We start from the raw sequence: 23,448 nt of genomic DNA on the forward strand, positions 1-23,448 counted from the left end.
GTAACGAACAATCTCATCTGTGCAGTTTTCACAGCTCCAGATGTTTAAAAATACACTTTTAAAGTACTTGAACAATAAAGAGCTCTTTTCAAAGTATTGCTTTCTATGCTCAGTGGCTGAGCCTTTGCTGACTACTATGCACTGATTTTTAGATGGCATTTTGAAAGCTTCTGCAAGTCTGGACACATTTTCTTTGCTTAAAACCTGCTTAACCCCTTCAGCACTGTGGCTTTAGATCCCCTGATGTTCATATAAATATGAAGGGCTTAAACTTACAACACAGTGGAAAATGAATAATAGGAAATCAATAGCCTTCATTTTCTCAATGAGAGGAAAGGCAGAATGGAAGATTTCTCTCATCGTATCTTATGACTTCAACTTACTTGTGCATTTTCTACTACTAAGAGCCAGAACTAGCTCATTTGTAATGAATGGTCCGGCAGCAGTGACAGTTTTGCAAAGTGTACAATAAATGAAAAAAAAATGCCCTCCCAGTGTAGCATTTTGGGGATTTTATTTTCTAACAGTCACAACCTGGAATTTATTAAACCAAATGACATCTACATACAGTTGGAAAAACAGAGCAGAGAAAAATGCTGTTTAAGGTTTAAGGAATAAAGTCTAGCTTCATGTTAAAGACATGTACTTTAAGCTAAAAGTGGCAGAGACAGTGCTGGCATCAAAGACAAAGATGTCAGCAGGAAGTGCTGAGGAAACAGCTGAGGCCTTGCACTTCAAATAGATTAGCTCTGGGTGAGAGATGTTCCCACCAACAGTCAAGAGTCACAGATGACATTTTCAGATGTGTTCAGTATTTTGCATTCAGACAACCACATGTATCCAATGCCATATGTCTTTTCTATGGGCTTCAGTTCCTTAGGTATCTACAACCACTTTTAGTTCTCCCCTACAAAGTGGAAAATAAATGTGTGAAAACCTCTCTGATTTGTCTTGTTATTTTAAAATTAATTCCAGGAGATTTGGACAGGTTCCTCTCTCTCTTCCATTAGCAGAGATGACAATTTTTAGTTGCTTAATGCAGTGTTAACCATTTTTTCCTAAAAGAACATGACCATCAGATACTTGACAAATGATTGATTTAGCCTAGAAAAGTCTGTTTACAAGCTAATGCAAAAAATATTAATGATGAGTAAACTAATTAATGAGCAATGTATTCCCCATGGCAACATGAATAAAATTGCTGTTAGGTCAACAGAGAATTCAACATTGCTCCATATGCTGTTTGTAGTAGTGTTCAAACACTACAGGTGTAAATTTTGGGTCACCTTATTTCATATATAAGTAGGTCATTAAAGGAAGCTATCACATATTGAACTAATTGCTTTTTAATTCCTTCCTGCTGATGTGAAGAGAAATACTAAAATTTTAACTTGCTGATATATCTAGAGTTCTTATCACACTCCTGCTTTCAGAAAAGCTCTATACCTCAATAAACAAAACAGATTTTTTCCCCCGAAAAACTCAGGCACCAGTTTAAACATTTGTAGTCTGAAGGAGAGAGTCTGTGTCCTTAGTACCTTTCATCCATGTATTTAATAAGGCAGGGTGGGAAACCACAGCTGAAAGGGTGTGGGAGGGAAAAGCAGCCTTAGGCACACCTGATGTAGGTCTTCATGACCCATATGTGGAGAGAGTTGTAGGTATGGCAATGCTCAAACCTACATTTTAGGTGTTTGACTTCTGTAGTGGAATCCAGAGACCCAAATGTGGTGCTTGAATTCCCCATGTAGTGCCCAGGGAGAATGGGGTGTATCATAATCTGCCCAGCTAAATTCAGCTATTACGTGCAGGCTCTGAAGTTAGTGGGGTTAAATTGAAAATTAAATGGAGACCACTTGGCCTGTGGTTTACTTGAAAGAAAAAAAAAAAAAAAAAAAGAGCAGAAGTAAGCGTGTATTTCTTTAAATTTTCTGCTGACAGACCAGAGAGATAATTAGCCTACAGCTGCAGACTGGGGAGAACTGCTCCTTTTTTTTTTTTTTTTTTTTTTTTGCCTTGAAGCAGCAGGTGAAAGCCTAGAGAGAGAAGCTGGGTGCCATTGACTTAATTTAGTTACTTGAATTGAAGCGTATAACACCACAGAGGAACAGGGAAGTGGAAAATCTTCAAAACCAGTATTTCTAAAGAGTGGCAGTTAATAATCAGAGATGAGAATATGACTAGGGAGAAGCAAAGATTAAAAATTTGTACTTATGACGCTCCCATAGCATCTTAGGTGCCTTAGGGATGGCTCAGCTAGACACGAGCCCTGTCTCAGAAGTATTGCAGTCCGATGAGAAATGTGATATAGCAATGAAGAAATGCAAGCAATAGGAGATGGAGGAGAGTTTTCAAAAGCATCGTGCACTTATGTACCACTACACACACATATAAAAAATCTTTCCGAAGTAATCTTCTGTGTTCCCACACATCGCTCTGCACCCTACCAAGGCCTTCTATCTTGCAGGCATTCCCTGTGACACTCAGATACTCATTTCACTTGTCAACCAAAACATTGTGTCATGCAGTGTTTGCAACGCTTATTGTATTGTGAGAAACTTTATTTTAGAAACCTGTGAATGTGAAGATTATTTGATATTTGTTTAAGGGGAGAAAATATTTTTCTGTCTTAGTATGTAATGGTATAGGAAAAGGCAATAATACTGATAAATTAACAGAATTATCTACTTACATAATTTATTATGATACCCATTCTACTGGACATTTATTTGGAGAAGCATTATGTCTGTATGAGCTAATAAAATTCATATAGACACAATTATTCCTCTTTTTTCTTTTATTATTTTTCAGGAATGATCTTCAAAGTAGCCTGATCACTTCATGCTGACATTTTAATAACATCAATGGGAGGACTTGCGGAGTAAGTTTAAGGAAAGCACGAAATTAAAATGCATTAAAGTGAATGGGTAAAAGTTCTCTTTCCAAGACTTTCATTTGAAGATGAGAGAGAGAAGTGTCAAAAGACTACCACACTGCTCTGTAAACGAAGAGATGAGGTTTCCATTAACTATACCAAATGCTGGCAGTCACCATTCTCTCTTTCCTCCCATGTACCACTCACACACAGGGTGGATCTAGTGGGGTGAAAGGAAACCTTGGTTTGAGACCTCAGTAGGTGCAGTACAACCAGAATGTATGACTCCACAGAAGCAACACAGATCTGACTATACTTCTCAGATTAGGTACCATGTGGTATGAATAACTAAAGCCAATATAGGTCCAGAAACAACAAAGCTCCATTTGAATAACCTTTACCCAAGGTTAATATTCAAGCACTTTAATAATTCAAGTTATAAGAGGGCTCACTGGGTAGGGCACAGGTCCAGGTGAAAGAAAGCCACAGTACCCTGTGGCCTGTGCTGGCTCCTTGTGCTCACATGCTGCTGCACCTGAGCAAATAATGCAGCAGGTGCCCAGGAGTTGATGGAGAGACAGTACCCTCCAGGAACTAGGTCAGGTCAGGAGACAAGCAGTTATAGCTGAAGTTACATACATATATATACATATATATACATATATATTTAATTTTAATTCTCTTGTTATGTCAGGAAATTATTTTGATTCTGAGATGCAATAATGAAACTTCCAGCCTATGCTTGAGATATTACAGAATGTTGTAGGTTTTCTTTAAAGTCTGCACTAGCAGTCATTGTGTCTGATATAACATCACGTCAGCAAATTTGTATGCTTCCTATTAAATTTCTATTCGTTTTAGAATGGCATCTCATATTAATACATAAGAACAGAGACAGAATAGCAAGCAGAAGGTGGAAGAACCCTGGAAGAAAAATCCTGCAGATTTTGGATAGCTGCTTAGAGATTTTGTGTAAAAACCTGTAAAGAATTCTTTTATCACTGGGCAAAAAAAGATTGCTTAAGAGGCTTATAAGAAGTGCTAACAACTGAGTACTAGGCATCATTTCCCCCTTGTTAAGCAAGATAAATCATTATTGTACCAAGGCTTTTCAAAGACTGTACATAGTGGCAAGTGCCAGTTCCCTGCTAACTTACTTCTTTTTATAAATTACTCGTGATGTATTGGATGCAAAATTATTTGAGGGATTGCATATTTATCCAGTGAGTATAAAGCTCAAAGCCTGTGTAAGATTTCTGGCAGCAGAGTGAAACTCAGCCGTGCCCACACACCTGCATGAAGTGGGTGTTTTTGTTCCTTGGATCATGTGGATTATCTCCACTGCAAACTATGCATTAATAAAAAAGCAGAGCAGGCACTTTCCATATTCCTCTTTGGAATTAAGAAATAAAAGTGAACTTGCATACTTGGCTAACTTTGAGGAAACTTAGAAAAGAGAGTTCAGAAGGAAAACGCCAGAGGTATCATGACTAATAAAAAATAATGAAAATCAATGTACCATTTTAAGTGTAAATGTGTCTTAGAAATACCATCCCCAGATGCTCCTGAGTAGGTGAGGAAGGCATTCATGTTCTAAGTGCTCCTTTTCCGGCCATTTGGAAACAAAACAAAACAAAACACCTCTTTAATAGTGAAATCATATATAAAATATATCTTTTGATTAATCTTAGCCCTGAAAAAGGTTTATTTATAGGCAATAAGAAATATCCTGATAATCAGCTTGATTTTTCCTCCAACACTGGCCTCAGGAGAGGAAACAGAATCCAGAAAAACTGTAAACTGACAACTATTTCATCACTTATCACAGTGCAATGCTCTACGAAGGAATAGTTTAATCAGGAGATTAGGAGTTTGACGAGCTAGGAGTGCAGAGGTATTCTTCGCACTAGGAGGTATTCCTGAAGAAGGACAGGTTGTCATACAGGATGCGGTGGATTCAGTAAATGAGGGCAACGCTATAAAGGTCAAGCAGGACAAATGCAGAGGTGGACACTGGTGTGCAGGGAACAATATCGTGTGGAAATCTGCCTCTTGTCCTCTTAGGGCCTTATTTCTTGTACAGGCGGCTTGAAATCAGCAGGGCTGCTCACAGGGTGTGGCATGGAGATATTAAAAACTGGTCTTGGCTAATCAGAAATATCCTGCACCCTTTGGACACTATGATTTAGGGTGTGGGAAGGTGGAAGGCAATGCTAGCCTATTGGCTCTATTTGATTGCTTACTCATTTTGTAGTAGCATATGAACCTGATATAGAACAGATCAATGTTTTTGTTTGGTTTTGGGTTTGTTATTTTATTATATCTTTGTTGCATTATATTTTCCAGAGATATTTTCTTGTTCTGGTACCAATAATGTCTTAGTAGTTTATACTAGTGCTGCTTTGTTTTAAGGAAACACATATACATTACCACAAGGCTAATCATGTGATTCAAAAGCCCTTCAGTGCTTTCTGACTGTAGCTTTACGTTACCTTGCTCTTACAGGAAGATTGTGACTGCTGGCTTTTGTTAAATTATTTTGTGCCATATCTGTTACTTTTCTTAAGATGATATGCAACTATTATGGACAGGCAATGAACCTCTAACTTCCCTTTCTCTTCATTTTTTAGGAGTGCTCACTCTGTAGAATATTGTGCGACCTCAGAAAGATATAAATGAAAGAATGGATTGAAAAATAAGTACCTATGTCTCTTACTTTAAATTTGTATCTTTCATGCCTCGCCAAAAATTAGATGATAGTATATAATTTTTTCCTCTTTAGGTTTGTATTTGAACATTTATTTCAAAAAATCAGGTCCAAATTAATCAAGTCCACACCTTTGTACATATACCCCATTCACTGAGGCAGAATTACTAGGCAAATTGTTATACTGTAGTTTTATTAAATAAATAATTCCTACAAATTAATTCAGTTTGGTTTTGCATGTTGGTCAGGATAAATACCACCTTTTCTTACATATTTGGCTGTTCAGTCTCATCTGATTTAGCTCATTGAATATTTGCACCAATTTACTCATGGGCCAACTTTGCAAGACAAAGTGCTAATTGAAAGAAGCCATCATCATTGCCCAAGGCTATCAGTTTTGTTGCTAGGACAGCTGATTTGACTGACAACATTATCAGCTGATGTTTCCAACCCAGGTGATGAAAATGGGAAGATTTGAACAGGATCATCATTCTGATACAACTAAAATGAAAATGTTTGTTGAGTTGCCAGGGTTTAGTAATCTGCCAATGGCCACTGCAGCTTTTAGCATGGAGTACAAGCATGTCAGATTCAATTCAGATAATCACAGGTCAGCTTAAACACTGTGACTGTACTCTTTATCTCTTTGTGTGATAGAGCTCGTTTGGGCGCACTGATGCCAGGATTTTGTGCAAGAACATAGAAAGGCAGAAGAGGTTCCTGGATTACTTCATAACTTTGAAGGCCTTGTCAGGCTTCTAAAAGAACAGTTTACAAAAGCTCCTCAAAGTGGGAGCCTGAAGGTATCCTAACCCAGACAGCAAAGGTGCCAGTCAGTCACTGAGGTAGGTCACAAATGCTACCCGAGACAAAGGAATTTTGCAAACCCTGCACAGAAGCTGCCTGACTCAACATACTGAGAGAGGAATGAGCTCAGTCCACTGAGCGACTTAATATCTTGGAGTAATGAAATTATAAGTCTGCTTCACACAGAGGCCTGTCAAAAAATAGTAATAATGACAATGAGATCCTCTTAAGAGAACTCCAAAAAGTTTTGCTAGGAAAAATTAAAATCTTGATTTTTTTTTCTGGGGCAAAGTGATAATTAAATCCAGTGAGCTCCTGTGGCATACGGTGCAATCAAATTAAACACTGGCCTCCAGAAATATTCATTCAGCCATTTTTATCCATCGCACATGGCCAAAAGTTAGCTACTGTTATCCCTGTGGAGCATTATGGATTTTTGGAGAGGAAAAGACAGCTCTGTCCAGGAAGCATGCACATAATTTTACCTCAGTTTATGTTTCATTTCTTTATTGCTTTAGCTTCAAATTAGATGGAAATTATAACCCTCAAATTAGACCTTATCATTCAGATGCAAGTGTACTGAGCCTCACCTACAAATAGTGTGTACACTTGTGTGTGGCTTAGTATGTTCTTCCAAGTCCACACTCATGTAATCTTCACATGCTTGTTTTTAATTAAAACTCATTAAATTAATACCTGGGAAAGAAAGGAGGACAAATTGTCATAACTGTCCCTTTTCAGAACAGCCATTTATAAAAAGCATGCAGAATATTTAAGAAATATGTAAAAAACAGGTAGATTATTACATTTTTTTTTCATTTTTATGCATTCACACAGAAGGTCTGTATAATTAGTATATGACAGGTTGCAACACTTCTTCTAGTTAGAGCTCATTTTTACAAGCTTTGCTCAGGTACAGAAGGATGAAGGACAACTCTAGTTCTACCTAATGAACGCTACTATAATTATGCCCTCAAAATATTGTTTTAAGTTTAAGCAATAAGATGGAGTCTCTACAAGTGTGAATAAAGACATTTTGTTATTACTGCAGATAGTATATAAGTTTAGATAATTAATTAGCTTAGGTTTTTCTTACATCACACACTTATATCACAAGTTTGGATTTGGTTAACCACAGGCTTGTCACTATCATAGCAGATACATGAATAAAAGACATTTCATATTCAACAGTAAATGGACTTTACTATATTCAGTAATATCCAACATACAATGACTTGGAATGAAGCCATTTCTAGAGCACGAATTTGAAACTACTTTCAGAAATCATACATAATAAGAGAATGAAATACAGTTCCCATACTGGAGTAATGTTTGCTGGGTTTCCTGAAGTGAAATCCATATTTGAGTACCTGCAAATGTGAATCTAAGTTCCATAATCTGCTGCAGTTCTACCAAGAGTTCCCATCTGCTTTCTATTCTACTTGGCTCTGGTCTTAATGTCAGAATATCTGATGTCACTGTAAAACAAAAGGGAGGTCATTCAAAAGCATATTTATTGCCTTATGAAGTTAAATTGCATTTCCCACTGACAGATGAAGTTTTAGAGAAAACCCTCAACATTCCAGAGTTTCCTAAAGGATTTTACAAACCACATTACCTCTATCCTGACTTTTAAGGTGAAAGTGTCTTTATCATCAGATTTAGCAAATGAATTAGTTGATTACTTGATTATTTTATATATGAAACCCTTAACCTTTTACTTTGATGTATGTATTTCTAAGGACAGTGTTAGCCTGTGGAAAGCTTGGTAACAGTTCAGAGGCCCAGATAAATAAGATAATTCACTTGACCTTTTTTGTTATCAAAATCACATGTTAAAGCTTGAAGATGAATGTTCAGCCTACGTTTCGACATGTAGTTTGTGTGGCTGGGGCATAAAAACGGAAGTACTCATGTTGTGCAAGCAGATAAATCCCTACAAGTAGTTGGCAGCACAGACAAGGTGTGAAATAGCAGACTTGCAGCTCCAATACTACATCATCAACGCCTTTTAAAGGTAGTTTTACATATCTACTAGATTTTTACTGCATTTTTGTTGGGTCATGCAAACTGACATTTTTGGCTTTCTTCAGCCATAGCCCCTTTCTTTTGTACTCTACATCACAGAGATACCATGTCAAGATATACTTTTCTAATCCTGTTAGAGCTGTATCTGTTATGATATTAATTGGTGGAAAATAGCATTTAATAGCTATCCTATGATACAGTCTTTTCCTTTATCACCAGTTTCTTCTGTATCTATGAAGTTCAGATTGTCCTCTGAGTTTAATTCAGTGTTTGAAAATTCAGAGCCTCAACAAAGGCATGAATGGAACAACTATGTCCTCACCCCTTCTTCTTGGCTAACACAAAGAAAGTGTAGGATATCTCTCTTTTGTTTCTAGGTAAGGGTTTAGAATGGCTTTTAAAATATCTCAGATTACTTTTCTCACATTGTTTAGCCAATATCACCAATCATAGCAGGCTCTTTGCCAATCCCCTTGTTTAACTTATCAGTTTGCTTAGTTCTGCGGAATCTTTCTTTTACATTTTTTCCCTTCACTCATCACTCACCACAGGTGAAATTCATTCCTTGGTCTAGAGCCAGATCAAGGCTCATGTGATAAGTTATTGCTTAAATTTATAGCAATATTATAAGGGTTTAAATTCATTTTAAGTGCCTGGCATGGTCCTCTGAACAGGTGTGAGTTTCAGCTATTAAGATAAAGTTCTCTTCAGCTGGAAAAATTGCAGCTTTGACCGTACTTTCAAACAATTTAAACTTGCAGTCTCCTTTACTAGAAATGCAACTTGTGGTGAGTTAATCCCATGGCAATGTGATGCTTCAGCTTCATTTATATGGCAGACAAACAATGGCTGTTACAGAGCTTCAAAATGGTGTGTGGGACCAAATTATCCTCTAGTTTCAGCATGTGCAATGAAAGAGTTTAGAAATTTTAGAAAAATCAATTTGTCCATTGCATGTTTGATATGATGTACAACTGAAATAGTGGTGAGAAGCAGCTACTAACAAAGTGATTACAATAACGATATGAAAAAGACGACGAATGGTAGACGAATAACTCCATGATAGATCTAATTTGAATTAACAAGAAAATTCAGTTCTTTCAAAAATTGTGTTTCTTTCTTTTTACTTCAGAGATGAAAGAAAAAGAAAAAAACTCCATAAATCTAGCCTTTTTTTTAACTTTTAACCAACAATCAAATTATCTTTTCAAAAATTAAGCATTCTCATAGCACATTTTGACATTTTCTGTTCCATATTTCAATTTGAAATTCAGCAAGATTGATTCATGGACAAAATGGTATTTTCTATTTAATTCAATATTGTGAGCCATGATTTCTGATCCAGTTAATTACAGCTCTTTGAATAATGATAAAATCAGGATCTGTGACAGATAAGGCCTTTTGTTAGACCTTAAGCAGAAAGTAGAACTTGTGGGCTACCCTCCTTTCTCCCACTGCAAGGCCTGTCACATACATAGCAGTCATACTGTTTTTATTCTTGGAAGTACACTGAGAGGGATAATGGGGGGAAAAATCTTGGTGCACCTTTCACATCTCATGATTTGAGTAATCCGTTCAATCACACTGCAATTTGTAGCTGGTTCAATGATATCACAGCAGTTGTGCTGTGATCCTGGAGGTATTGAGGGTTAGTGGTGTTGGTTGCAAATACAGATGGAAGATGCCTTCTCATCAGGCTCCATGTGAAAAGGAGTCCTGCTAGAAGACATATTCACTAGCTACAGCTTTGTGGAACAGGCCCTCCTGCATGGCGTGGCTAATATGTACTCCTCTTGAGCACCTCTCCTGTCACTTTTAGGGGCACAAAGTCATCATGCTGGTGTGCCATGTCTTGGTGTCTTGATGGGAATTGTATGTTACACAGTGGAGTGTTTACATGGTTAGACTTCTCCTTGGCTAAGGTTGTGCAGACCGATACACCTACAGGAAGCCAATACCTGAAGGGTAGATTTGGTACTGAAGGCATCTGCTAACAAAGGTAGCTTTTATGAAATGCTTCCTAGCAACCTTATATCTGCAAAACAAAAGCAGCTATTAACTGAGCACAGCTTTGCAAAAACAACAACAACAACAGTATTACAGTGAAAAAAATAAAATTCATTAATAATCAGCCACTATTGATGATTGAGACAAAAGAATGAAGAATTTTAATTAAAATATTTTTTTCACAGTGTTTTTTTTTTTTTCTGTGAAGAAGTGAAGGTGATCAAAATGCCTCTTTCACAATATTCCCTTCTGTGCTTTGATTTTGCCACTAGTGCAAAATATTCTCACCTGAATTATATTGTTTTATCACTTCTTTTCTTACTTATTACCAGTGTTATATTCGAACTTCTGATTGACCATGTATGATATCCAGTATTTGATATACTAGACAGTGTTACTGCATTCACTGTTTTTGTCATGCTTCCTTCCTCTCTTAATATCTTTCTTCACATTTACTCAATCATTATCTTTCCTATTATCCTGTTTCTCTTGTGCCTTATCTCTATTTCACTCATCTTTTCCATCCCTGCAGCTGGCCTCCCTCTGCTGTCACCTCTTTGGAGTCTAAAACCAGGCATGTGTCATCAAAGAAGTATCTCATATGCATTGATTTTTTTCTAAGTGCATCTGCTTGTCTCTTTAGTTCTGCTACTTGATCTTTCAGTACCATGAATGATAACATTTGTAAATGTTCGGTTTTGCTTCACCATTTCATCCCTTCATGGCAAAAAAAAAAAAAAAAAAAAAAATATTACATGGCTGAAAATCTGTCACCACTTCAAAAATCCCCAATGTATTGTACAAATGCTAATGATGATTTACTGTGCCCACATTAAAAGCTAACTTTAAGAAGAGGTTGTACTACATGTTTATGATAACTGGTAATTTCTTATTCTAAGATTATCTCTGCTGAAGTTAAAGCAATTTGCTCTGTGGAGGAGGAGAAATTAGCTCGGACTGTTGCCACTGGATTAGTAATGATGTCTGAGCTCAGTAGGTTAAGTTAGTCCAGGTAGCTCTGTGCTACAGAGAACTCAATTCTGAGCAGCCATATCCTAGGAAGAGAGATAATTAGGAAGCAGCCTAAAGATAACTGATGGCAGAAGTTCACTTTCTTTAAGATATTGCTGTATATGTTAGAAAATTGTGATTTTTGACTTAGTGGTCAAAATGCCTACGGTATGTCCTCTAAAAATCAAACCTTCTTAACTCAGATTGGCTGCATGAAGATAGGGCAATCAAAATCATATATTCCTGTTGAACATAGTGGTAGTATAGGTGTTCTGAAGAGCATGCTTGGAATTACATCACCACCTGATTAGCAGCGGCTTTTCTGACTTCCTTCATTGTGAAGATGACAAAAACATTTCTATCTTCTTGGATGCCTTGCAAATCCCTTTGGGTAACCAAACGTCCGTAGTAACTTCATTCTGACCTTCTGGTCAAGAGATCCCTTTCTGGTTATTGTACTTGCGAGGGCTGAAAAAAAATCTTTTCCCTTTCTTTGCATCTCAGAAAGCTTAACAGGGTGTTCAAGGAGTCCCTAGAGATATAAATCTGGATCTTCAGCAACTCTTTATTTTCTCTCATCTAGACCCCTATTGAATATCTGAAATAATGATCAGTGAACACTTAAAGGAAATGGAGATTGTTGCATCAGCCTGTATCATATTAAACAATGATGTTTCTTTAAGCTCTGTTAAGCTATTAAACAACAAGTTTCTGGTGAGGGAGACAGGATTTTCATAAACAGCATATGGAGCTGACTGTGAACCAGACTTATTTATTTATTTATTTATTTATTTATAAATAAATAACCTGACTTTGACACTGTTAGGTGAAGTTGTTCTTTTCCACAAGATCTTTCTGGAACAAACAATAATATACTCTTTTTTCCCCCTTCTTTTTCCTTAAAACAGGATTATTTATTTATTTATTTCTTAAATGTCACACGTTCATATTTTTTACCTTTATTAAGAAAAAGAAAGAAGAAAATAACTGTGGGGAAGATCTACTCAGACTATTTTGAAAGCAAACATTTAAGGGTTTTCATCTGTACTCTGCCATTAAAGGAACAGCAGGTATGAAAAGATGGGGAATACAGTCATCAGCTTTGTAGAACCTGAGGAGGCGAAGATACATCCTGGTACCTCTGCAGTGTGGTGGAAAGGTTTCTTCCTGGTGAAGGTAAGGCTTCTATAGGAAATATCAGAAACCTTCTTTTTGCAGTAACTTTTTGTCAAATCTCCACTGTAATGTGTTGTAAAGATGGAGATGATGAGAAAAGTCAGCAGCACTGGCTGCTGTTTAAGTATTCCCTCAAGCTACAGCAAGTGAGCATTGCCTGTGAGGTGCTTCTGTTGCAAGAGACACAGAACAACAGCTCTGGCCCAGAGAGCCACAACTGACAGCCAGATGTGAAGCATTCTTGATTTTTTGAAGTGAGGCATGTGGTAAAATGTTGCAGAAGTCATGCAGACGTGTGCTTACTGAAGCACATCTTTTTCAAACTCCAACAGGAATGAATAAACCCTATCAAGGTTTATCCACTTGAAACTAGCACGTGAGGGATACGCTAAGCTAAGAAGTAAAGAAGGTCTTATACAATGCGTACAACATACTGTACGCAACATACATACTGTGAACAAAATGCTTCCTTATACCTGGTTCAGGGTGCTATACCTAGAACGAAGTCACGCAGAACAAAGAAACCTGGATGAAAAAAGTCCAGCCTGCTCGCATGGGATCAGTGACTATCTCTTCTGCTGTACACTCACAGGACATAGCAGCCTCTTGAGGAGAGGCAGAATTCCTACAAATATACATGGGTACTCAGGAGCAAACAAAGGCATAACAGTTTATAGCCCTCTCCACAAGTTTTTATTATTCTTTTCCCCTCCTCTTCCTTTTAGTGGGAGGTACCATACAGTCTATCAGATTTTAATGAGAACCATTTGTGCACATATTAAATGTTGTGATTGCTACTTTCCCAGTACTGTTGGATAATGATTTCGATAATGGCTATCTGCATATTCTACCCTCTAAAATTATAATAAAAACTCTGAATATTACACTTTTTTGTCATTCTCCCCTCTCTGAGTAAATATATATTGAAATGAGGTAGAATTCAAAAACATTACATTGGACTGTGATGGAATCAAGATGTAAAGACATCTGTCAGAAACAACCTCATGGCTAATATTTTCACAGTAAAGTTTCTCTTTGTTTATATATAGAGTAGGAAAATGATTCTCATATATGATTTCCCCTTGTCTCAACTACAGGCTTTTCCTGAGGAAAGGCAGTTGGCTCAGATTTTAACCCTTTGTCCCCTTTCTTTGTTTCCTTTGGCTACTTGTACAGCAAAATTATTTTTTAAATTAGAGCCAATTACGTTACTCAGTGCAGATGTCTGACAGATCATCAAGATTTAATTGCAACAAAAATTGCTTGCAAAAAAACAAACTTACCTACAGAACCTGCGAGATAAAGATTTGCTCTTATCCTGTAAGTCTATTTGATAACAACAGGTTACAAAATAGGAAAAATGCAAAGAAACTAGAGATGATCATTATTTATTCTTGGTGCCAGCACGGTGTTTTTGTGCATCTTCCCTCACAGATTCAAACAAGAATGTCTGCTCTAAAGAGCTTACAATTTAATAGGAATCAGATTTTTTTTTTTTAAGATTTCTTCTTCCCAGAACCAATGCTTAAGTACAAAACTAAGCTATATATAAATCTATGAAAATGTATAACACATAAAAAAAAAATCACAATTTATCTGCACACTTGAGGACCATGCAATATGAAGTATGTTTATCATGCCAGTTTATTGGCAATTGGTTTATATATTTGACATTTTATTTGAATGAATAGAATTATTAGATAACAACGTGAAAGTTTGCAGCTTTCTTTCAGTGTTATAATTAGAATGGTATCATGGGGACTAGCTAAAAAAAAAAGTCATTTAGTCATAAGTACATTTTCCAGCTTTTCAGCTGATAAAATAATCGAGCCTGGAAAGCAGACTAAAAAAATAATCAAGTAATATAAATATTCCCTCTCTACAACACATATGTAAAGAAATGAAGATTTTAAAGTTCATGATTAAAAATATATTTAAAAATACCTACAGAATTCTCCTGTTTTAACATGAACCTGGTAAGAGTTGACTTGTCATTTTACAGATAAATTGCTTTTGTTGTTATTTCACTCTTGCAAAACAAGGATTAGTGGTTGATTGTAGTGGAATTCTGGCACCTGTGAAGCCCATTTTGTTTATTAGCTAAAATAGGTCATAGCTTCAGCCTTAAACTTTGTTGGTGAGGATTATGTTCTTTTTAGCTGTAACCTGCCTTGACTTGATCAATCTTTAATGTGTTGGATGGTCACTAATAGAAAGAACGAGGTATGCCATTGAAAACAAGAGGAAACGATGTTACTGCAGTACATGAGCCTGTTTAGGGCTGGATCCAACATCCTTTGAGCTTAACGTCAAAATTCCTGCTGATGCCAGTGGCACAGGAAACATAAGTGGAATAGACATAGTTTTAGTTAGTTTTGTTCACTTTTCACACAGAGTAACACTCATAATAAGGAAGGGGACCTCTGAAAATATTGAAAATTGTATAGAAAAAAAGTCATCTATAAAATAAACTATACACCAAAAGTAGTTTAAACCTCATGGGACATTTTGTGACTAATTTTATTTCAGGGAAAGAAAACAAAGCTTTTGAGTCACAGGCTGCAGAAAGTACAAATCATTAGCATGAAGTGGTATATCTTCAGACTCTCTCCTGTATTTGGAAGGAGTGGAGGTGGGATGTGCATCTTAATTTAGGTGTTCCTGCTGCTTGTGAATCCCCTGTAAGAGAGATTGTACTAGACCTCCTGCATGAGTGCATGTGTGTGTGTACACGTGTATCCAGAGATATGAGAAAGCAAAACAGATGAGTAGTTCCCATCAGATTGGCAGGAAAATCTGAAGTATGGAGAGGCATTTGAAATAAATGGCAGACAGCTGAGTTTGGAAGACCAAAATCCCAATCTTGTACGCTGTGTAGGGTGTACTGGGTCTGGCTGGGATGGAGTTAACTTTCCCTGCAGCAGCCCATACAGTGCTGTGCTCTGCACTTGTAGCTAGAACAGCACTGGTATCACACCAGTGTTGTGTCTACTGCTGAGCAATGTTGGCACAGCACCAGGGCTCCCTCCAACCTTCCCAGAGCCAGCAGGCTGGGGGTGGGCAAGAGGTGGGGAGGCAACATCAGAGCAGCTGACCTAACCCAACCAAAGGGATATTCCATGCCATATGATGTCACACTCAGCAATAAAGGGTGGGAAAGGGGAAGGGGGGGGGGAAGGGGAGGGGAGAGAGGGGTCTCTCATTGTGAAAACATCTGTCCCCCCATACAGCTGCTTCGAGGCCCTGCTTCCCAGGACCTGGCCGAACATCGCTTGTTGATGGGAACTAGAGAGTAAGTGCTTTTCTCTCTCTGTGCTTCTGCGCGGCCTTTGCTTGTTTTTTTTTTCCCTCTTCCTGTTCCCTTTAATTAAATCATGCTTATCTTAAACCTTGAGCCCTTTGCATCATATTTTATCCCCTTTCCCTTTGAGGAGGGGGAGTGGTGGAGCTCAGCCGCCCACCTGAGTAAAACCACCACAAGGGAAATGAAGGTTGTTTGTTCAGGGCTGTCTCACCTCACCTGAGTTCAGGAAACATGAAAGCTAAATGCTTTCTTGAACTGGAAGTCCATTCATGAAAGGATCTAGGCAGGTATTTAAATCACCTTGGTTGTATCTATACCTTAGTTTTAGGTGTTGTTTCTTTTGAATGAAACCCCGGCACATGAGCACAAAAGGTCCTGACACTCATGCCAATAGGTCTCCATTTTGGGTGGTCAGGGGACCCCTTTTGTGGAGTGCACCATAGAAAGTGACAGTAGTTTGAGGTTTGTAGCCACCTGACAACCTGGGATTAGGGATCACAACTTGGATTGCACCTGCCCCACAGCTCAGAACAGCCATTATTGAGTGCTATGCACATAAACAGTTTCCTCAATGAGGTTCTTCACAAATGAAATGCAGCACTAATTCACTGTCCTTTTTACTGCAAAACCAGAAAGGGATGCTTAGAAATGACGCTCTGTTATAGAAATACAAAACACCCAACTGAAACCTAAAAGAATGTTTCTGCTTTTCTAACATCGTAAATTCAGTTTGTTACAATACCTAGCTAAGAGGGCTCCAGATCCTACAGAAATGTAGAGCTGAGGTGAGGGGTTTGTTGAGAGAGTTTTTATTTTAACTCTGAAACCAACCCTGCTAAAAGAATTATTGTAATTACAGGTAATGGACATGGACTATTATTATTATTTATTTATTTACTTATTTCTGTAAGCAAATCTCACAGATGATTTTCTTGTATTACTAACTAGTGGACAAAATGGTACAATTCAGTAGGGAGACTAAAGCTGTGAATATCTTACCTTTTTCTTCCAATAAGACTTAGTTATTACACAGATATATATATATTCAATTCTATGTCACTGAGTTTGCAGCCAGATTTCACAAGCAGTTTAACTCTGATGTCATTATTAGAATTTCAGCCATAAAATCCAATTCTTCTACTGACATTTCAATTAGTTTACAAGGATAAGCTTGTGTTTTCAATGAAAATTCTATGGCAGATAACTAAGGGAATGTTAAAGCTGGCTGAGTAGTAATAATTATTTTTATAAAATACTGTTGATTTTTGTTTTAGCTTTTAATTGAAAAAGAAAATACATTATTTTGTTGTCAGTAACCATAGTTATGTACATTAGTTGATTAAAAGCAAAGTTTCTTCTAAATATGCATGATGTATTTTCATATATTTAATGAAAGAGTAATTGTAGAGAAAATAAATATTTTGTCATGTAAGAGCCTTAAAATATTCAAACAAGAAATTGAAAAATAGCATTCTTAGTTTGCAGTGTTCATTTAAATTGGCGTTTAGAAAACATATACCAACCCATCCTTTGATCCCCCATGACCTTGTAAGAACAAGATCACTGTTGCCTGACTTTGTGATTTGTGTGAGTGTCGTCTTGAACTTTCTGTATCAAAAAAGTTATTTTTGGAGAGGAGGATGTTAGTAAGGTTAATTTTTGGACCAACATTCTTTTAGAGTCTCCTATGAAGGCAAAACATCTACAGCATAATATATGAGGTAGAGCATAGCATCACAAGCTATTAATATACAGGCAGAACTTTCATAGAAACACATTAATTGACTAACCATACTAATGAATCAAATTACAGGAGTTACCAAAGCTTGTACTTGGGGATGTAGGGATCTAGCACCATCTGTGCTTTTCTATACCTGTGTGGTACAGAAATCTATGGCTGGATACAACATAAGAGATCTACATCTTATTCTGAAGTATCCCACTTTGACTATTGTGAAACAAAAGGAAAAAGAAAAAAAACCTGTATGAAATTGATTACTGTAAGTCCTTCTGACTGATCCTTCCAATTTTTTTTATATTGTACTATGTAGCTTATTAAGCGTATTAAAATACGTATAGCACGATACATCCATTCAGTGACATACTTAATCTCACTGAAAAGTTATATTAATAGCAAATGTTAGTGTTGACCAGCAAGAACTTTTTCTAATAAATAGGACTTTTGTTCTGAGATTGTTTTGTTGTGTTCTTGATAAAGACATTGCCTTTTAAAAATTGTTGTTAGATCAAACTGTGTGTTAGTGTATTTTACTGTTTTTGATATTTATGGTTAAAAACTATAACATGCCATTTATGCCTTTGTTCTGAAGCATACTGTAATCTTTTTTTTTTTCTTTGTCAGAAAGTATAATGTAATGTTATCAAGTAACCTGCTGTATTTGTGAACATTTATGTAAATTACATGCTTGTTGGATGGATTTATATTGACCCGAGGAATATTGAGTTTGTAGACATGGCAAAATGAAACTATATAATATCTTGGATAACTCCCTCTCATTCACATAGCACTTACTACGATCATATCTTCTTCTCCATTTAATTTAGAGATAACTATATAGGTTAATGCAAGTGTACCTGATCCCTTGCTACATCCAGATCAGAGATACAAGCTCCAGAGAAAGAAAACATTGAGGAAATAGTCTTAATAGTCTTAAGAGCCAAACATTCGACCAGGACATTTATGTGTGCTTGAAAGATTGACTAGTTATATTGGTAATGTTGTCCACCTCAGTTCAATTCAGATCGATCCCGTATAATTTGTATGCAACATATCAAACATTTAATAAATCTGCTTTAGGAGGTTATTTGCAATGTTGTATCTCATGCAAGTATGACATCAGATTTCATGGTTTTATCCTATTTTACGACGTGTTCCTCAGTTGCTGTAGCAACGCTGTTGCTATGGCTTGCACAGTGGGAGTCATAAGGGTCAGCAAAGATCAGAGCCCCGCCATTCTTCATTCAAAGGCAATTGTTCCTGGAAAATGTGACTTACTTCAATATTTAAGGCCTGGGTACTGATATTAAACCAGAATGATACTTCTGTTAAAAACCCATAATTAACCTTGTCTTCAACTCTAGGTCACACATTAATAGCAATTTCATAAAGTGGACATTCCTCTCTGTCTTTCATTCTCGAAAGCCTAGACAGGTTTAAATAATATGTCTCTTGGAAAAATACATGGGTAATCGTTGCAATTTATTTTATGTCATTATCTAAGCCCTTGAGACCTCACATTCCCAGCTCCTCTCCCTGAGGTAATTGCATACATCTTGGGAATGTGTGAAATGGTGTTAATATTCAGTGCACCATGCCTTTTCAGAGGATCTGCAGCCTACAATGGTGCACTGTCTAGAAGTTTCTCTGCAGAATATATTTTCAGACAAGTGTAATAAGAAGCAGCTCTTCACAGAACAAAGGTCCCAGGATGTTTAATGATTCCCTGGATGCCAACAAAGTTTTTAACTGTTTCAGTAGTAAAAATATAATCTACAACTTGGTGATGTAAGTAACATCAACTGATAAATTTCATCAACATTTTTTTTTTTTTTGGGAGGGGGGTTGTTTTCCTCAAGTAAGTATCAGCAGTACAATTTCTATCTGTAAGTTATTCATCAGTCTAATGACTGTTCAGCAATATTTATGCCCTCTGCATTTTTTAGGAGAGAAGTTTGCTTATAGAGAGACTGTTCCAAATTTTAGGCTTTAAGACACAATGACTGTACTATTTACACTCTTGTACCTTGCATTGTCACTACATTATACAAACTGGATTAAAAAAAAATACTTATACTCAAGGGCAAAACAATGAACAATTGAGTTCCGGGTGGTTAAATGAAGTATAATTGAATTTATTTCCCATAGAAATTAATTTAACAAATAGTAAGAGTGACCTAATTTCCTGCTTAGTACCATTTAGTACCTTAAGTACCTTTAGTACCTTAGTACCTGCTTAGTATCATTTGCAACTACATAAGATAGAACAACTTTTTGGAAAAGATAGAACAAACATTGTCTTCACAACATTTTTCTTTGCTGTTTCTTGATTAGGGTCCCTGATAGAGAATACATTTCCATCTCTTAAAGACACAGAAGTGAATAACATTTCTTTCTAAAACAGTTCATTACTTTACAAATTTACTTTATAAATTAGCCTTGAATAGTCCTGTGAAACCTACACCTATATCCATTTAACAGAGAAAAGGCATAGTGGTATATTTTGCAGTGGATATATATATATATATATATATATATATTTAAATGTAATATATATTTTTAAGTAATCTAGCACATATTTTGTTTAAAAAGTTGTACTTTCAGACCATTGTTTGATCAAGATGACTGTTTTCAGAAATTGTCCCCCTCCTTTCCTTCGTCTTTTCCCCAGTTTTTATTGTTCCACATGATGCCATATGCTATGGGATATCCCTTTGCCCAGTCTGGGCCAGCTGTCCTGGCTGTGTCCCCTCACAGCTCCTGATGCACCCCCAGCCTCTTCACTGGCAGGGCAGTACGAGAAGCTGAAATGTCTTTGGATCTATGTAAACACTCCTCTGCAACAACTAAAAACTTTGGTGTGTTATCACCACTATTTTAATCAGAAATCCAAAACACATTATTGTATGAGCCTCTATGAAGAAAATTAACTCTGTCCCAGACAAAACTATGACAGATCCATAGGTTTCATAGAGGAAGTCACAGTCCTATTGCCCACCTGTTCTCAAAAGCACTTTCTGCTTTCTTTTGCTGAGGAAGAAAATTTTATTGAGCATATGCTCATTGCATAATAGGCTGAAATCTTGCTGCAGATTTCAGTGGAAATCTCTTTCTTTTGATTAGTTCTATATGTTCTGCTTTCTCCCTTGCATCTACTATACCTGATTATTTTAGGTATCTTAACTGTTAAGCTAAGAGTGTTCTTATTACAGAAATGCTTTTTGTTATGTCTGAAAAGATAAGGTTCATCTGAAAAGCTAATGATTGTCCATGACAGTCAATTCGGTAAATCTTAATCAGAGGTGTAGCTTCTGTGAGGTTTATAGGGCTATTCAAGCAATATTTGCCCATGTAAGTTAAAGAAAGCATACTATTTTTTACTCTGATTATACTAGCTATGCAAATGAAACATGAAAAAAAATTGCTTTCTCTGGTTACCATTTTTACTCTAATACAATTTAAAAGGGATAAGATATCAGTGAAGTGACAGGCTTAATTCAGAAGTCTTATGAAGAATATGACTGACACTGGAAAATGTAGTGATTCAACACTTGTTTGGTTATTAGAAACATTGATTCCTAAACAGCCAATTACATCCTACAGCAGTTCATACTCAGAAACTCAAATATAATTTTGAAAAATGTAAATTATTTCAACATCACACAGAGAAATGAAAGTTGATATAACTGAGGGAGTTGTTAGTGTCATAACATCACACAAGCTAATGCACATGGGAAAACAAATTGTTACAGATTTTCTTTGACTCTGATCTTGGATCCAAACTTCAAGTCATATGTTAGTTCATTTTTTCCAATTAACAATCCTATTTAGAATGACTTTCCTTTTTTCATGTAATCATTTTTAATGAACCTTCTGATCAAATACACCTCATTATCTTTCATGAAGAACTGAGACAAACTGATTACTTAGAACAGTTAAAACTGTTTTATATTCATTTAGCCTTCCTGCAGTAAAAAAAAAAAAAAAAGGGAAAAAAAAGTAGTGAAGGAAAATGGAAATATTTATTTTCTTAAATTCTTAAAGACCTTTAAAAATGCGTTCAAGTCAGATTAACTTTTGGACTGTAGGTAGAATATAAATACTAATTTTTATCTTTTAAAGGGTCATTCTTAAAGGTGATGTGCTTAAAATAAACATGTGTTTGCATGTTTGTCTTCTGAGTCTATTTTCTTGTAATATCCAAAGTGGAATCTGTTTAGAAATGCACAGAAAAAATCAGAAGTCAAAGCTCTTTGATAAAACAGTAAAATAGTTTTAGCATAAGCCTAAATTCTTCTGCTATATTTCTTTTTCAGTCAAGACTTTTTTTTTTTTTGGTTGTTTGGTTTTCTTGGCTTTGCAGCAGCCAGCTAAGGTAATTACTTATCTTTCTATGTCGCGAGTGTCACCTGTAACTTCAAATTAAAATGCACCATTGTAATTAGATTTTAAATACATTTCTTCTAAAAGGATAAGATGGATAAAATGACCAGTTCTTACTAGACAAATTAGCACATTGCTGTTATAATCAGTTTAACCTCTCTTGTCCCTTACCCCGCCTTTTTTTTTTAAGTGGAATACTTTGCTTTGCAAGTAGACCCACAGACCCATCCACTGAAATCAATGAGGTTATCCTAGGTAGGAGAGCCATTCATGATAAATTAGCATAGCTGAATTTAGCCCTGTGAAATGTCTGTTATAAATATGATCTAATTTCTTCTGCTGCTGCTGCTATTTTTTTTTTTTCCTCCACATTTTTCACCATTTCTTTGGTAATTATCTCTGTTTAATTAGAAATAATATAAAATTTAGTCACAGCTTTCCTTTCATCATACAGGTCACAATACCATCCTCTCTCTTTCTTTGCTGAGGGAAGTCAACTGGTATTTCCTGAATGACATTTCAATAAAAACCTAAAAATACAGTTTAACAAAGAGATCAAGGGATACTGTAAGGACAAGGCAGATTTCTTTTTCTATTTTGAAGATGTGAATAATCACACTAAACACACACCTACACACTCAGGCACACAGGTTTTTCCTCACTGTCTCTGTCTCACTCTTTCCTCCATGCACCACCTCTGTACCATCAGGGTATAAAGCCAGTTCAGGCACAAAGCAGGTATGCTGTTTATTCACTCTCTAAACAAAGCATGGGTCCCCATCCTCTGCCAGCTCACTGTTGAGTGAGATAAGCAGACCTCCTATTGCTGAATTATGATCTTTCTTTCAGGCTTATGCCCCCAGGATCTATAGCAATCCCTCTAACAGCTTGAAAAATGGAAACGTTTTCAAAGACAAGCTTGCTGGTACTGTGACTGACAGACTATGAAACCTTGTTGTTATTCACACTCTGAGAAAAAGACCATTCGTTCGATTTCAGCTCTTCTTTTCACTGAATTGTTTCCCAAGCAGTTATTTAAGTGCTGATAACAATTTTTTAATTGCAGGTTTAATTACAGGGAAAAGTTAATTATCTCATAGGTACAGCATTTTACATAACGAAAGAGCCAATTAAACAACAGCAGCAACTGCAACTAAATTATGTCTCTCAAATATTTAAGTTATTTCTTAGTGTGTTTTTTTTTCAAGTAATCTTTTTTTGGTATGGATATTAGAAATGGTTTATTAAATTTCAGATGTTCAGATTTTGATGCTAAAACCTGCAGCAGCTTCTCTGAAAATATATTTTGGATGCATTTAAATGATTTCTTAATAAATTTACTGATCCCTACTTTTGGATCAAATGTTTCACTAGTGTAAATCAAGCCAGGTGCAGTGAGGGCTGTGAAGGCC

At 36.3% G+C, this 23,448-nt stretch overlaps 1 long non-coding RNA gene across 1 annotated transcript in view; it reads left to right on the plus strand.

Annotated features, from left to right (window-relative positions):
* Nucleotides 1–23,448, plus strand: part of LOC121060101 — a 30,644-nt gene that overhangs the window by 2,927 nt on the left and 4,269 nt on the right. Inside the window, exons 2-4 of the long non-coding RNA XR_005814744.1 lie at nucleotides 2,812–2,881; nucleotides 12,497–12,611; nucleotides 15,842–15,903. This is a non-coding gene — a long non-coding RNA (uncharacterized LOC121060101). The remainder of the gene's footprint in view (nucleotides 1–2,811; nucleotides 2,882–12,496; nucleotides 12,612–15,841; nucleotides 15,904–23,448) is intronic.

Source organism: Cygnus olor, chromosome 1 (assembly GCF_009769625.2).
Source record: "Cygnus olor isolate bCygOlo1 chromosome 1, bCygOlo1.pri.v2, whole genome shotgun sequence".
Taxonomy (NCBI): Eukaryota; Metazoa; Chordata; class Aves; order Anseriformes; family Anatidae; genus Cygnus; species Cygnus olor.